The sequence below is a fragment of the Salmo salar genome, chromosome 14, assembly GCF_965601325.2.
Source record: "Salmo salar chromosome 14, fSalSal1, whole genome shotgun sequence".
Taxonomy (NCBI): domain Eukaryota; kingdom Metazoa; phylum Chordata; class Actinopteri; order Salmoniformes; family Salmonidae; genus Salmo; species Salmo salar.
This window is the reverse complement of record NC_138304.1, coordinates 35,466,123-35,481,390: the sequence shown is the minus strand read 5'-3', so window position 1 is coordinate 35,481,390 and position 15,268 is coordinate 35,466,123. Positions and strand designations below refer to the sequence as shown.

The 15,268-nt window shown below is 41.9% G+C and overlaps 1 long non-coding RNA gene across 1 annotated transcript in view; it reads left to right on the top strand.

Annotated features, from left to right (window-relative positions):
* Window positions 1–1,028: 1,028 nt before the first annotated feature.
* LOC145860342 (uncharacterized) overlaps window positions 1,029–15,268 on the top strand; it is a 31,878-nt gene continuing 17,638 nt past the window's right edge. The window contains exon 1 of the long non-coding RNA XR_014380346.1: window positions 1,029–1,277. This is a non-coding gene — a long non-coding RNA (uncharacterized LOC145860342). The remainder of the gene's footprint in view (window positions 1,278–15,268) is intronic.

The window sequence follows — 15,268 nt, the reverse complement described above, 5'->3', positions numbered from 1 at the left end:
CTCAACAGACGGACCGTGGTCTGGATCTGGACCCAGAACGGGGTCAATACGGACTGTGTAAAAAGAAAAGAAAAATGGATTCCTTTTTCCTAAGAAACAGTTGCAACACGTCCACATTCTCAAAATAGCATAAAAAATAAAACCCTACTGTACCTATGTCTTTAGCCAAGCACTCTGTGAGGAGAGTAGACATGGTAATAACTTCACCGATACACATGATATCCTCTTCCTCCTCTGTTCAGCAACCAAAGACAATTTGCAGAGCCATTAGATTCCAGCATAATGAGATAACGACCGATGTGACAAATGTTTTCTATCACTCCTGTCCCCATAGAGTCTGCTCTGTGTACAGAAACACACACACACACACACACACACACACACACACACACACACACACACACACACACACACACACACACACACACACACACACACACACACACACACACACACACACACACACACACACACACACACACACACACACACACACACACAGCTCTGTGTACAGCAACACAAACATCTCTGGCTCGGCGGCCATTTAGATCCCTTTGACCAGGCTGACCTTCTGTCAACAATTGTCTGCACATGCTATTAATTGCCCATTAACTTGTCAGCCCCTGACGGTGTTACTCTAATCAGTTGTTTGTTTTATGTTCAAAAAGTAAGTGAGGAATGGTTATAATGGTTATGCTATGGTTTTAGTCAGAGTAACACTTCCTATGAATACCCTCTTCATAATGCATTAGAAGAAGAACATGTATGCCTCTATTTAACTAAAGGCTTATGCATGTAAATTGTAGTTAACTATTTATATAGTCTATCAAATTAATTATGTCTTCTGTATTTTCGTTAATCATGCAAATTACATTAGAATACGTAACTTCATATAGAAAAATTGAAAAAGGACCCTTTGTAATTTCTTATCTGGTGACCTGAGAGGATGCATGAGAATTTACACCAATGGTCCTCCCTACTGATGACGTCAGAAATCCCTTCTGTTTCTCTCGCTTTCCTTCGAACGTCTCGCACTGTTGAGAAATACAGGAGGAGAAGGAGCTGTCAAACATACAAGTAAAGAAAAGTCCTTCAGTTGACGCCACCTCACAGTTTTAATGTAAAGTTAGTTGGATTTTATGCATAATTAGTATGGACTGACACGTTTTCATACATTCGGGGAGGAAGAATGAATACGACAAATACCATGGCTACACAGTTTCAAATCTGGATCATTTTCACCTCTTTGATCTCCTATGCTTTGCCGGAAAAGAAAGGTAAGACAAAGAAATATCATGTGCTTATATTCGTCTATTTTAGTGAACATTTTTGGAATCCTAGTTGCATTTCTTTAGATTGTCAACGAAAGTTCAGGCATTTCACTACCGCGAGCGTAAAACACTTTCAAGATTTAGAAACTCCAGACAACCAGCATGGGAAAGAATCCAGTAACCTTAGTGAAGAAGTCTTGCTGGTTATTACTTGTCTGGGACTATGTAGCCCACATGTAAAAAAATTGTTCACTCAAGGTATATTATGATTGCCTACATTTATAGAAAGTTCGATGATAGACTTTCATAGTAGGTACTGTTTGAGGTGCCAAGGAACACATACATGGACCAATAGACCACTACAGCGTAACTACAGTACGCATCCCATGCGAAACGAAGAACTTATGCTATGTTCATAACCAAGTGGGAAGGTGGTATTTACCATATACGAATTGGAAAAATCCACTTGAAAGCCCATCTAACTGGTAATTACTAGGTCTATCATCCCTGAGCTCCGACTTCGCCCACATGTTGACCTCTGATGTCACCTACTAAGGAAATGACATCAGTAACAGCATTTTCAGCAGTTAAATGCAACAACATGATTTATAAAAAACAATCTATTCATATGTTTATTGAACACTAATATCTTTACAAGCATGTACTTTTAGTGTATGGTTGACGCAGCTTGTTGGCCAATGAGTTCAAAGCATGTGAATGCATCCAACTGGTCTTTAAACCTTGACAACTGGTAATTACCACCTTCCTGCTTGGTTAGGAATGCAGCATTAGGCAACGCACCAGAATATTCCAGCCATTGATGATGCCCTGGAAAGGGAGGAGAGTTGTTTTGCAATGACTTCCACTGTATCACATTTTACATTGTAACATATACTACATGACCAAAAGTATGTGGACACCCGCTTGTCGAACATCTCATTCCAAAATCATGGGTATTAATATGGAGTTAATCCCTCCTTTGCTGCTTATAACAGCCTCCATTCTTCTAGGAAGGCTTTCCACTAGATGTTGGAACATTGCTGTGGGGACTTGCTTACATTCAGCCACAAAAGCATTAGTGAGGTTGGGCACTGATGTTGGGCAGTTAGGCCTGGCTCACAATTGGTGTTCCAATTCCTCCCAAAGGTGTTCGATGGGGTTGAGGTCAGGGCTCTGTGCAGGCCAGTCAAGTTCTTCCACACCGATTTCGACAAACCATATCTGTGTGGACCTCGCTCTGTGCACGGGGGCATTTTCATGCTGAAACTATAAAGGGCCTTCTCCAAACTGTTGCGACAAAGTTGGAAGCACAGAATCGTCTAGAATGTCATTGTATGCTGTATGTAGCATTAACAATTCCCTTCACTGGAATTAAGGGGCCTAGCCCGAACCATGAAAAACAGTCCCAGACCATTATTCCTCCTCCACCAAACTTTACAGTTGGCACTATGCATTGGGGCAGCTAGGGTTGGCATCCGCCAAACCCAGATTAGTCCGTCGGACTGCCAGATGGTGAAGCGTGATTTAACACTCCAGAGAGTGCGTTTCCACTGCTCCAGAGTCCAATGGTGGCAAGCTTTACACCACTCCAGCCGACGCTTGGCATTGCACATGGTGATCTTAGGCTTGTGTGCGGCTACTCGGCCATGGAAACCCGTTTCATGAAGCTCCCTAAGAACAGTTATTGTGCTGTCGTTGCTTCCAGAGGCAGTTTTGAACTCGGTGGTGAGTGTTGCAACCGAGGACAGACAATTTTTACATGCTTCAGCACCTGGCGGTCCCGTTCTGTGAGCTTGTGTGGCCTACCACTTCGCGGCTGAGCCATTGCAGCTCCTAGAGGTTTCCACTTCACAATAACAGCACTTACAGTTGACCGGGGCAGCTCTAGCAGGGCATACATTTGACGAACTGACATCCTAGGACGGTGCCACGTTGAAAGTCACTGAGCTCTTCAGAAAGACCATTCTATTGCCAATGTTTGTCTATGGAGATTACATGGCTGTGTGCTCAACTTTGTACACCTGCCAGCAACTGGTGTGGCTAAAATAGCCAAATCCACTCATTTGAAGGGGTGTCCACATACTTTTGTATATATAGTGTATGTTGGAGAATAATTTTTGTACATACTTAATTGACAGGTGTTTTATTTTCTTTGAATATGCCAGTATGCCACTCACTTTACCTGCTGGATGATTTGTGTATTAGCTTTGAGAAACTCCAGGTGGTGATTGTCCGCTTTACTTGGTCAGTTGCCATTGTCCACTCTTCTCTCCTGTTCTTTGGGACTTCATATTTTAGACTTGACGTTAACATAGTTTTCTTATCCTGGGGTGTTTTTTGCTCTCGCTACTATGTGCTTTTGACACCTCAAATGCATTTAAACCAGAGTCAACCAGGAGCCTATAAGAACAACATCCAGTGAAGTACATGTTGTCCCTCAGCTGACAAGAAGGCAAATTGATTATTTTGTGGTGGCAATATCGTGGAAAAAATCTTTATTGAGATCAAAACATTTATGTTTCATTTGAGTCATGTTGGGTAGCTTGCGGATGTTGTTATTTAGAGCGATTTACAATAAGTGCACTCAAACTAGGAGGCCAAAAACATGGTTCCTGACTAGCTCCAATTGCAACGGGTTTCATCTGCTGGTTCTATTAAGTTTAGGGCTGGGAATTGTCAGGAACCTCACGGTACGATATTATCACGATACTTGGGTGCCGATACAATATGTATTGCGATTCAAAAATGTGATTGAATTTTTTTTTTAAATATTTAAACTTCATTTTTTTTGCGATTCGATGTTTTAAACATATTGCTCACCATATGTCTGCCTCAGAGCGACGAGAGAACATGAGAAAACGAGTTTTGATCAGCCAGGGAAATAAAAGTGCTAAAAACAAATTGGCTCTCTATTTAAAAAGAAGATGGAGAACACGCTATGGAGGAAAAACACCCCCCCCATCACTAATTAAGATACGATCCTTTCCCAGTCCTAGCCGGTGTTCACAGAATCATAACAAGGCAGGCGTGTTTGTGAGCCAAAAGACAGATTTCCTAAATATTTCAGAGCAGCTAAACAAACCGGACAGCGCACATTGGCCCACTGTTGTGAAAGGACCCTAAATAAGGCTTTTAGAGAGCCAATAAAAAGAGAGGGAAGCAAAGAAATAGTCACTGGACTGGAGAATTTGTCTTTTTAAGTTTCAGTACATAGAAAATCCTGCCATATGCTTTAAGAGGACGAAGGCAAAAATGTTTTTGTTGTTTTGCCACGGGCTGTGACAGATGTTTCTTTTACTCGCAACTTTTTCATGACACACACTCACAGTTCCCAAAATATTCAAGCCAGAATGAACATGGTGCCAAATTACAGTATGTAATAGTCTGTTACTTTTACATAATTCTCCTCATTTTGGCTGATGTCAAAACAACAATCTGAAACGTTTCAGTATGTCTTATAAAAGTAGCTGAGAGGTTCGGATTGCTGAGTGTTTGTGGATACACATAAAGTGATATGAGTTACTCAGTAAAGAGAGAAGATGTCAAGAATGTCACAATATGTTAATGAGGTTCAGGTTGTGCCTTGTCTTTCCCATTCAACTCATCTTTTGAAAAGTACTCTAAACTAGTGGCTTTTTCTAGAATTCAAGAGATTATTCTATTTCTCTCCTGGGGCTAAATGTCAGTGTTGAACTGGTGGGAGAATAACACTAACAAACCTCCACAGTACTGTTCTTCCTAAATTAGTGACAACAAGAGCTGAAAGTCCTGCCTGAGTTTGCACTGGGGATCTGAACATATTTAGTAGATGTGGTTATCCTGTATGCATGGGGATGACATCAAGGCGAGGCAGTGGGCTAATGTGCTCCCTATCCCCTCTTTGAGATGAATGGGAGATTTGACAATGCATTTAGCAACAATTACCCATCTCCCACAGGAAGGAGGCCATGTCAATTATTTTTATTTATTTTTTATTTTATTGAACCTTTATTTAACTAGGCAAGTCAGTTAAGAACAAATTCTTATTTACAATGACGGCCTACCCCGGCTAAACCCTCCCGTAACCAGGACGACGCTGTCCCAATGGTGCGCTGCCCTATGGGACTCCTGATCACGGCCGGTTGTGATACAGCCCGGGATCGAACCAGGGTCTGTAGTGACGCCTCTAGCATTAGAACTCTGTGCCACTCGGGAGGTCAAAGCGTTCTGCCAGTCCTACTGTGACAGCCTGGGCCCAGCACCCCATTTAGTGCTGCTGGTGGTGGGATTTAGGTACAACTAGTGTTGAGAGATCTTCCAATGTTTATTTCTGCAAGTTGGTGCTAACCTGGTCCCAGATCTGTTTGCACTGTCTTGCCAATGCCATTGCTGTCATTGTCATTCCAAACAGACTAAGTTGGCGCAGAGTTTCCCCTAGATAGTTTTTCACTGGCGGGGTCCCTAAATCAATATCCATGGACTCTAGTCAAGGGCCTGCCTACAATATTTGGTAAAAAAATTCATCTGGGAGCTCACCTGATGTTTCTTCCTGCACGTCATTGGTATCAATGATGATAAACTGTTATTTTCTGAGAGGACGCTAATATAACCCAGATAATTATCCTCATCATCCACCCAGAAGCAATCACTCCAGCAATTATACATTACTGGGCTCGAATGCATTTCAGTCAATGTGTCTTCCAGTGGATCTCTATTTGGAGAACTCGGAGATGGTTGAGACGGTTCTTGTTGCAGTCACCCCAAAATTCCTGTTTTTGATAGGTAGAGATGACACATCGAATTTGCAGATGGCTGACATTTGTTCCTTATTGCAGGCAGTCCTAAAAATTCCTCCCATCTTTTTGATGTGTCATCTCATCACATCTCTCCCCATGCCAAGCTGTCAGAGGGAGAAGAGATATGGAGTAGGAAGAGGTCGCCTCAGGTCCTTTCTATCTGTCTCTGTGGGTCTAGAGATAATAAAAGATTACCTGTGACAGATCAGTCTAATCATAGGGACATGTTCGCAGCTAAATCCTTAATCCCCATCACCACACCAGGCTGCCTGCGAAGCAAGGCCTGGCCTGCGTGGGCACAATCTACCTAGCCCGCTTATATCAATACGCTGCAATATTCTGCTATTCCCAGTTAATAGATGACTGGAGCTCTTGTATGATGGTAGGTCTGGGTGAGTGAGAGCATGTGAGATGTGTAGGTATATGTCCAGTGAAAGTGCCACAGCCAAACTGCTATATTTTAATGAAGCTGTGTGAATAGTATCATATATTCAGACTCATGTATCTCCCCTATTCTTGTATAAGAGAATATTACATATTGGCACAGCAGGTGCTGGAGGTCAAATATTATGTTCAGGTCTGACCTGAAAACAAAGTGGAGCGAGCTTTCAGGTCGCGCGCCCCAACCACAACAGTACACTAGACTTGACCCTCGTTCTGAACAGCCATACTTCTTTATTACTCAAAAGAAAAGAAAAACATCAACCAACCAGTGGAAGCGATAGGAACTGCAAGCAAGTGCCTTAGAAATCTAGATCCACATAGAAAACCCATTGAAAACACTGTCACCTCAACAACAACAACAAAAATTCCTGGATGGTTTGTCCTCGGGGTTTCGCCTGCCAAATAAGTTATGTTATACTCACAGACATAATTCTAACAGTTTTAGAAACTTTAGAGTATTTGCTATCCAAATCTACCAATTATATGCATATCCTAGCTTCTGGACCTGAGTAGCAGGCAGTTTACTTTGGGCACGCTTTTCATCCAGACGTGAAAATACCGCCCCCTAGCCCGAAGAGGTTACATTCTTTTTTTTAAATAACAGGATATTCGGCTAATCGCTCAGCACTATCATAAGCTGAAGCTATAGGAGCCCATTGTTATTCTTGAGTTCCGTTATGTCATTAGGACACCATTAATACCAGCTTGTTATCATTAATCTTGCTTCTGTTCATGTTTGCTGTCATGGAAATGAATCAATATGTGTCATGATAAGCAGTTCTTGTGCTGTTAGGCATACTAGATGGTCAATAGTGATGGAAAGTATTGATCAGTCCCTATCTCACACAGAAAGACACACTTACAGTTGATTATCAATAAACACACTGTTTGTATCCCTAGGTAGACTACTGTGTCATCACCAATGCAGAATCCTGAAGATATGCATGGGAAAAGTGACTTTGTCGGCATGTAGTTACTCATTGAGCTTATTTCTTTGTTTGTGGTAACAGAGTCATGGAGTTCTTTTTTAGCCTTTCCATGATCCAGTGGGTCACCTGTGGCTGTGTGAGAGGCTCCAGTGGAAAGAGACGCATTAATTTTGTCTGGAAAAACTAGCTAAAGGTCCTGCTGTTATCTTACCATCTCAACAGGTGCAGCCAATCTGGTGTACCAGGAAAACAGCCCACTGTTCACTTGAATTCTTTGACCCCCTCCCCCCTTATAATTACTGCACTCAAGCCATATTTTACCAATAACAAAGTTTATCAGTTAATACAGATTGTGAACTGAATGTTGTCTTCCACATAACCAAAATCACTCCCAATATCCATTAATACAACACACAGATAACTTGTATATGTTGTTGCATGATTTATAAATGTACCATATTCGGTAACAGTAGGCCTGCATCAATATACAGCAGCAACCAGCTATTCAAATATTGAACAGTAATAATGGCACAAACATCGGCAGTTGTTCCTCCGTGTTGTAAAAGAGACAAGACCAGAGCCATAAGTGCAAAAGGAGTTGTATGTCAATAAAACCATATTGATGACAGCTAATTGAAAAAGCCACTTCTAGTTTCCAAGCTTGGTTTTTGTCTGCTTGGTTGGCTGAAAGGACTGAAATAGTTTATGCAAACAGAAGTAGTACGTAAAGATGGAAAGTGGCAAATAAATGCATTTTCCATCGTGGCTTAGGCCTATCCTGTGGGTCTCTCACCCTCTCTTTCTCTCTGTCCCTCTCTCGCTCTTTCTCGTCTTGACTCGTCTTGACTCTCACTGCTAAACCGTGGTCTTCAGCAGATAAGTGACTCATATTTCTTCTCTTGTGACCAAAAAGGAAGATCTGATCACCTAAAAACAATGCATATTTTCCTGACAGTGGCTTGCAAAGGATATGCATTTTCATACCTTTTTTGTTATTGTGCATATTAATTTGAACATGGTTATACAAATTATAGGTCGACCGATTATGATTTTTCAACGTCGATACCGATTATTGGAGGACCAAAAAAAGCCGATGCCGATTAATCGGCCGATTTTTATATATATATATTTTTGCAACAATGACAATTACAACAATACTGAATTAACACTTTTATTTTAACTTAATACATCAAGAAAATCTATTTAGTCTCAAATAAATAATGAAACATGTTCAATTTGGTTGAAATAATGCAAAAACACAGTGTTGGAGAAGAAAGTAAAAGTGCAATATGTGCCATGTAAGAAAGCTAACGTTTAAGTTCCTTGCTCAGAACATGAGAACATATGAAAGCTGGTGGTTCCTTTTAACATGAGTCTTCAATATTCCCAGGTAAGAAGTTTTAGGTTGTAGTTATTATAGGACTATTTCTCTCTATACCATTTGTATTTCATATACCTTTGACTATTGGATGTTCTTATAGGCACTATAGTATTGCCAGCCTAATCTCGGGAGTTGATAGGCCTGAAGTCATAAACAGCGCAATGCTTGAAGCACAGCGAAGAGCTGCTGGCAAATGCAGGAAAGTGCTGTTTGAATGAATGCTTACGAGCCTGGTGCTGCCTACCACTGCTCAGTCAGACTGCTCTATCAAATCATAGACTTAATTATAATATAATAAACACACAGAAATACGAGCCTTAGGTCATTTAATATGGTCAAATCCGGAAACTATCATTTCGAAAACAAAATGTTTATTATTTTAGTGAAATACGGAACCGTTACGTATTTTATCTAATGGGTGGCATCCCTAAGTCTAAATATTGCTGTTACATTGCACAACCTTCAACGTTATGTCATAATTATGTACAATTACGGCAAATGAATTACGGTCTTTGTTAGGAAGAAATGGTCTTCACACAGTTCACTACGAGCCAGGCAGCCCCAAACTGCTGCATATACCCTAACTCTGCTTGCACAGAACGCAAGAGAAGTGACACAATATTCCTAGTTAAAAAAAAATCATGTTAGCAGGCAATATTAACTAAATATGCAGGTTTAAAAATATATACATGTGTATTGATTTTAAGAAAGGCAGTGATGTTTATGGTTAGGTACACATTGGTGCAACGACAGTGCTTTTTTTGCGAATGCACTTGTTAAATCATCACCCGTTTGGCGAAGTAGGCTGTGATTCGATGATAAATTAACAGATACCGCATCGATTATATGCAATGCAGGACAAGCTAGATAAACTAGTAATATCATCAACCATGTGTAGTTAACTAGTGATTATGTTAAGATTGATTGATTGTTTTTTATAAGATAAGTTTAATGCTAGCTAGCAACTTACCTTGGCTCTTGCTGCACTCGCATAAAAGGTAGTCAGCCTGCCACGCAGTCTCCTCGTGGAGTGCAATGTAATCGGCCATAATCGGTGTAAAAATATGCTGATTACCGATTGTTATGAAAACTTGAAATCGGCCCTAATTAATCGGCCATTCCGATTAATCGGCCATTCCGATTAATCAGTCGCCCTCTAATACAAATGATGTGTGTTGTTGACAGATGACAGAGAGATAGACAAGATGAACAGGTCAAGGAGAGAATCATGATCATAGAATACAAACATGAAAATCAAAGATGCACAAATTTCAGAAAGACAGGGTCAGATTTTTTTGTCTTGCGAACACCAGCCTCTCTACGTGGGTTGCGTATCAGCCAGGCTACATATTCTTGACTTTATGTTTGGAACATTTCAATATCCTTGCCATTCCACAGTTGCCTATCATAGTCAGTAAACCATATCACATTTCGATACCACAGTCTGGAATTTCTAATTTTCTCATCAGTCTGGAATTTGTAATTTTATCATCACTCTAGGTGGCAACTTTAGTTACAAGCCTACTCTTGGGTCTTTAACCAGAACATTTTTGTTCAATATGGCTTGCACAAAAAGGGAATCCCCCACTGGGAAGAGAACAATGGCTCCACAAACCAAACAAAGTGGTTGGTGGTTGTTTGATTTCAATAATGGGTGCGCTTTCCTAATACCATTTAGTGTGTTCCTGTGTAGTCCTGCCATCGGTCTAATAAACTACATGGTTATATGAAATCTCTAAATGAATCTCATGTTTGTCATTCATTTTTCATGTTTGTGATGGGTCCTATCATGCCTGCTCCATTAGTTCACATAGCCTACAGTGCATTTGGAAAGTATTCAGACCCCCTGACTTTTTCCACGTAATGACAAAGCAAAAACACGTTTTTTTGAAATTTTTGCACAGCTATTTTCAGGTCTCTCCAGAGCTGTTTGATCGGGTTCAAGTCCGGGCTCTGGCTGGGCCACTCAAGGACATTGAGTCGTTGTCCTGTTGGAAGGTGAACCTTCACCCCAGTCTGAGGTCCTGAGCGCTCTAGAGCAGGTTTTCATCAAGGATCTTTGTACTTTGCTCCGTTCATCTTTCCCTCGATCCTGACTAGTCTCCCAGTCGCTGCTGCTGAAAAACATCCCCACAGCATGATGCTGCCACTACCATGCTTCACCGCAGGGATCGTACCAGGTTTCTTCCAGATGTGACGCTTGGCATTCAGGCCAAAGAGTTCAATCTTGGTTTCCTCAGACCAGAGAATCTCTTTTCTCATAGTCTGAGAGTCCTTTAGGTTCCTTTTGGCAAACTCCAAGCGGGCTGTCATGTGCCTTTTACTGAGGAGTGGATTCCGTCTGTCCACTCAACCATAAAGGCCTGATTGGTGGAGGGCTGCAGAGATGGTTGTCCTTCTGGAAGCTTCTCCCATCACCACAGAGGAACTCTGGAGCTCTGTCAGAGTGACCATTTGGTTCTTGGTCACCTCCCTGACCAAGGCCCTTCTCCCCCGATTGCTCAGTTTGGCCTGGCGGTCAGCTCTAGGAAGAGTCTTGGCGGTTCCAAACTTCTTCCATTTAAGAATGATGGAGGCCACTGTGTTCTTGGGGACCTTCAATGCTGCAGACATTTTTTTGTACCCGTCCCCAATCTGGACCCTCTCTTCCTAAAATTATCCGCCAAAATTGTTGCAACCCCTATTACTAGCTTGTTCAACCTCTCTTTCGTATCGTCTGAGATCCCCAAAGATTGGAAAGCTGCCAGGGTCATCCCCCTCTTCAAAGGGAGAGACACTCTAGACCCAAACTGCTACAGACCTATATCCATCCTGCCCTGCCTTTCTAAAGTCTTCTAAAGCCAAGTTAGCAAACAGATCACCGACCATTTCGAATCCCACCGAACCTTCTCCGCTATGCAATCTGGTTTCAGATCTGGTCACGGGTGCACCTCAGCCACGCTCAAGGTCCTAAACGATATCATAACCGCCATCGATAAGAGACAATACTGTGCAGCTGTATTCATCGACCTGGCCAAGGCTTTCGACTCTGTCAATCACCATATTCTTATCGGCAGACTCAACAGCCTTGGTTTCTCAAATGTCTGTCTCGCCTGTTTCACCAACTACTTCTCTGACCGAGTTCAGTGTGTCAAATCGGAGGGCCTGTTGTCCGGACCTCTGGTAGTCTCTATGGGGATGCCACAGGGTTCAATTCTCGGGCGGACTCTTTTCTCTGCATACATCAATGATGTCGCTCTTGCTGCTGGTGATTCTCTGATCCACCTCTACGCAGACGACACCATTCTGTATACTTCTGTCCTTTCTTTGGACACTGTGTTAACTAACCTCCAGACGAGCTTCAATGCCATACAACTCTCCTTCCGTGGCCTCCAACTGCTCTTAAATGCAAGCAAAACTAAATGCATGCTCTTCAACTGATCGCTGCCTACACCTACCCACCCGTCCAGCATCACTACTCTGGACGGTTCTGACTTAGAATATATGGACAACTACAAATACCTAGGTGTCTGGTTAGACTGTAAACTCTCCATCCAGACTCACATTAAGCATCTCCAATCCAAAATTAAATCTAGAATCGGCTTCCTATTTCGCAGCAAAGCATCTTTCACTCATGCTGCCAAACATACCCTAGTAAAACGGACTATTCTACTGATCCTTGACTTCAGTGATGTAATTTACAAAATAGCTTCCCAACACTCTACTCAGCAAACTGGATGCAGTCTATCACAGTGCCATCCGTTTTGTCACCAAAGCCCCATATACTACCCACCACTGCGACCTGTATCCTCTCGTTGGCTGGCCCTCGCTTCATATTCGTCGCCAAACCCACTGGCTCCAGGTCATCTATAAGTCTTTGCTAGGTAAAGCCCCACCTTATCTCAGCTCACTGATCACCATAGCAGAACCCACCAGCAGCACGCACTCCAGTAGGTATTTTTCACTAGTCACCCCCAAAGCGAATTCCTTCTTCGGCCGCCTTTCCTCCCAGTTCTGTGCAGCCAATGACTGGAACGAACTGCAAAAATCACTGAAGCTGGAGACTCATATCTCCCTCACTAGCTTTAAGCACCAGCTGTCATAGCAGCTCACAGATCACTGTACCTGTACATAGCCAATCTGTAAATAGCCTATCCAACTACCTCATCACCATATTGTTATTTATTTTTCTCCTTTGCACCCCAGTACCGCTACTTGCACACTCATCTTCTGCACATCTATCACCCCAGTGTTTAATTTGCCATACTGTAATAATTTCGCCACTGTGGCCTATTTATTGCCTCACCCCCCTTATCCTACCTCATTTGCAAACACTGTATTTAGACTTTCTCTATTGTATTATTGACTGTATGTTTGTTTATTCCATGTGTAACTCTGTGTTGTTGTTTGTGTCGCACTGCTTTGCTTTATCATGGCCAGGTCGCAGTTGTAAATGAGAACTTGTTCTCAACTAGCCTACCTGGTTAAATAAAGGTGAAAAAATATAAATTCACATAACTGGGAATATAGATATGAATCTGTTGGTCACAGATACCTTAAAAAAAAGGTAGGAGCGTGGATCAGAAAACCAGTTGGTATCTGGTGTGACCACCATTTGCCTCATGCAGCTTGACACAAACCTCCTTCACATAGAGCTTTATCAGGATGTTGATTGTGTGGCCTGTGGAATGTTGTCCCACTCTTCAATAGCTGTGCGAAGTTACTGGATATTTGCGGGAACTGGAACACACTGTCGTACACATTGACCCAGAGCCTCCCAAACTTGCTCAATGGGTGATATGTCTGGTGAGTATGCAGGCCATGATAGAACTCCGCTTCCAGGAATTGTGTACAGATCTTTGCGACATGATGCTGTGTATTTTCATGCTGCAACATGAGGTGATGGCAGCGGATGAATGGCATGACAAGGCCTCAGGATCTTGTCACGTTATCCCTGTGTATTCAAATGTGTTCATTGTCCGTAGCTTATGCCTGCCCATACCATAACCCCACCGCCACCATGGGGCACTCTGTTCACAAAGTTGACATCAGCAAACAGCTCGCCCACACAACTCCAGCTGTCTGCGGTTGTGAGGCCAGTTGGACGTACTGCCAAATTGTCTAAAAGGACCTTGATGGCGGCTTATGGTAGAGAAATTAACATTCCATTCAAAATTGCACATTTTAGAGTGGCCTTTTATTGTCCCCAGCACAAGGTGCACCTGTGTAATGATCATGCTGTTTAATCCGCTTCTTGATATGCCACACCTGTCAGGTGGATGGATTATCTTGGTAAAGGAGAAATGCTCGCTAACAGGGATGTAAACAAATTTGTGCACAACAATTTCAAGAAATAAACTTTTGTGCATGTGGAAGATCACATTTCTGTGATCTTTTATTTCAGTTCATGAAACATGGGACCAACACTTCACTTGTTGCATTTCTATTTTTGTTCTGTATTGATAGTTAGTTGAAATGTTACTGATAGTACGTAGAGCATCCACAGATGGACTGTCCAAATAGTGTTACAGAAATATTTTATGGAGTAATCTGAGATTTTCCCCAGGTGTCAGATATATATCCTACGACAGACACCAACAGGTATCTATGTGACCTCTGAATTGTCGGCCTGAGTCTGACTGCTGTAAAAATGGATTTTCCACACGACACTTTCACGCTTATGCTGTCTCCCGGAGAGAAAACATTTCCTCTAAACCTCATGTAAGGCTAGTCCTAAAACATATCCTATATTATTTATGTGAAGATGTGTGTGTATATGAGATAGAAGAACAACATTTAAAAACCTGAAGTAGGACTCAATATTAGGAAGATGTTCTTAATATTTTGTACACTCGATGTATATACGAATGTACAACTTGCCTGTATTGCCTCAACTTGGTAAGGAGAACTCAAATGTCTTACAAAACCGAGCGAGCAAACAATTGATTCAGATGTCATGGCTTGTCTGTGACTTTTCATCACTTGACTGCATGTAATTGCAGTACGGCATGTTATCTTTCCCCATGATGACATTGCATGCTCTCTTTCAATGGGTGTGGTAAAAATGTTGATCAAAGCCTATATAGCTTTCCATTATCTACTTTAATGTTACTTACAGTGCATAGAGACTGTTTACAGATGAACAGCCATTGTTTGGTCTAAACATGCCACCATTTTAAGTACAACTGATTGTGCTTCCTGCAAGGCCATGGCCGAAGAGTCCGTAATGTGATATTATTGATCTCAGAAATTAGACTGTTTCTACTGCAAATATATTTTTCTTTCCAGGATACCAACACTAACAGAACAGGAGTTGTGGAGACTTTCAGCAGGGCAACTTTGTATTTTGTACCCCCATCTATCTGCCTAATCAGTCAGAAAATCCCTTTAATTTATTTTCACAGTGCAGTCAGTGTTCATGTGACAGTTCCTGTGACAGACAGTTCCTCTGACAGTTCCTGGGATAGTTCCTCTAATGACAAGAGATGA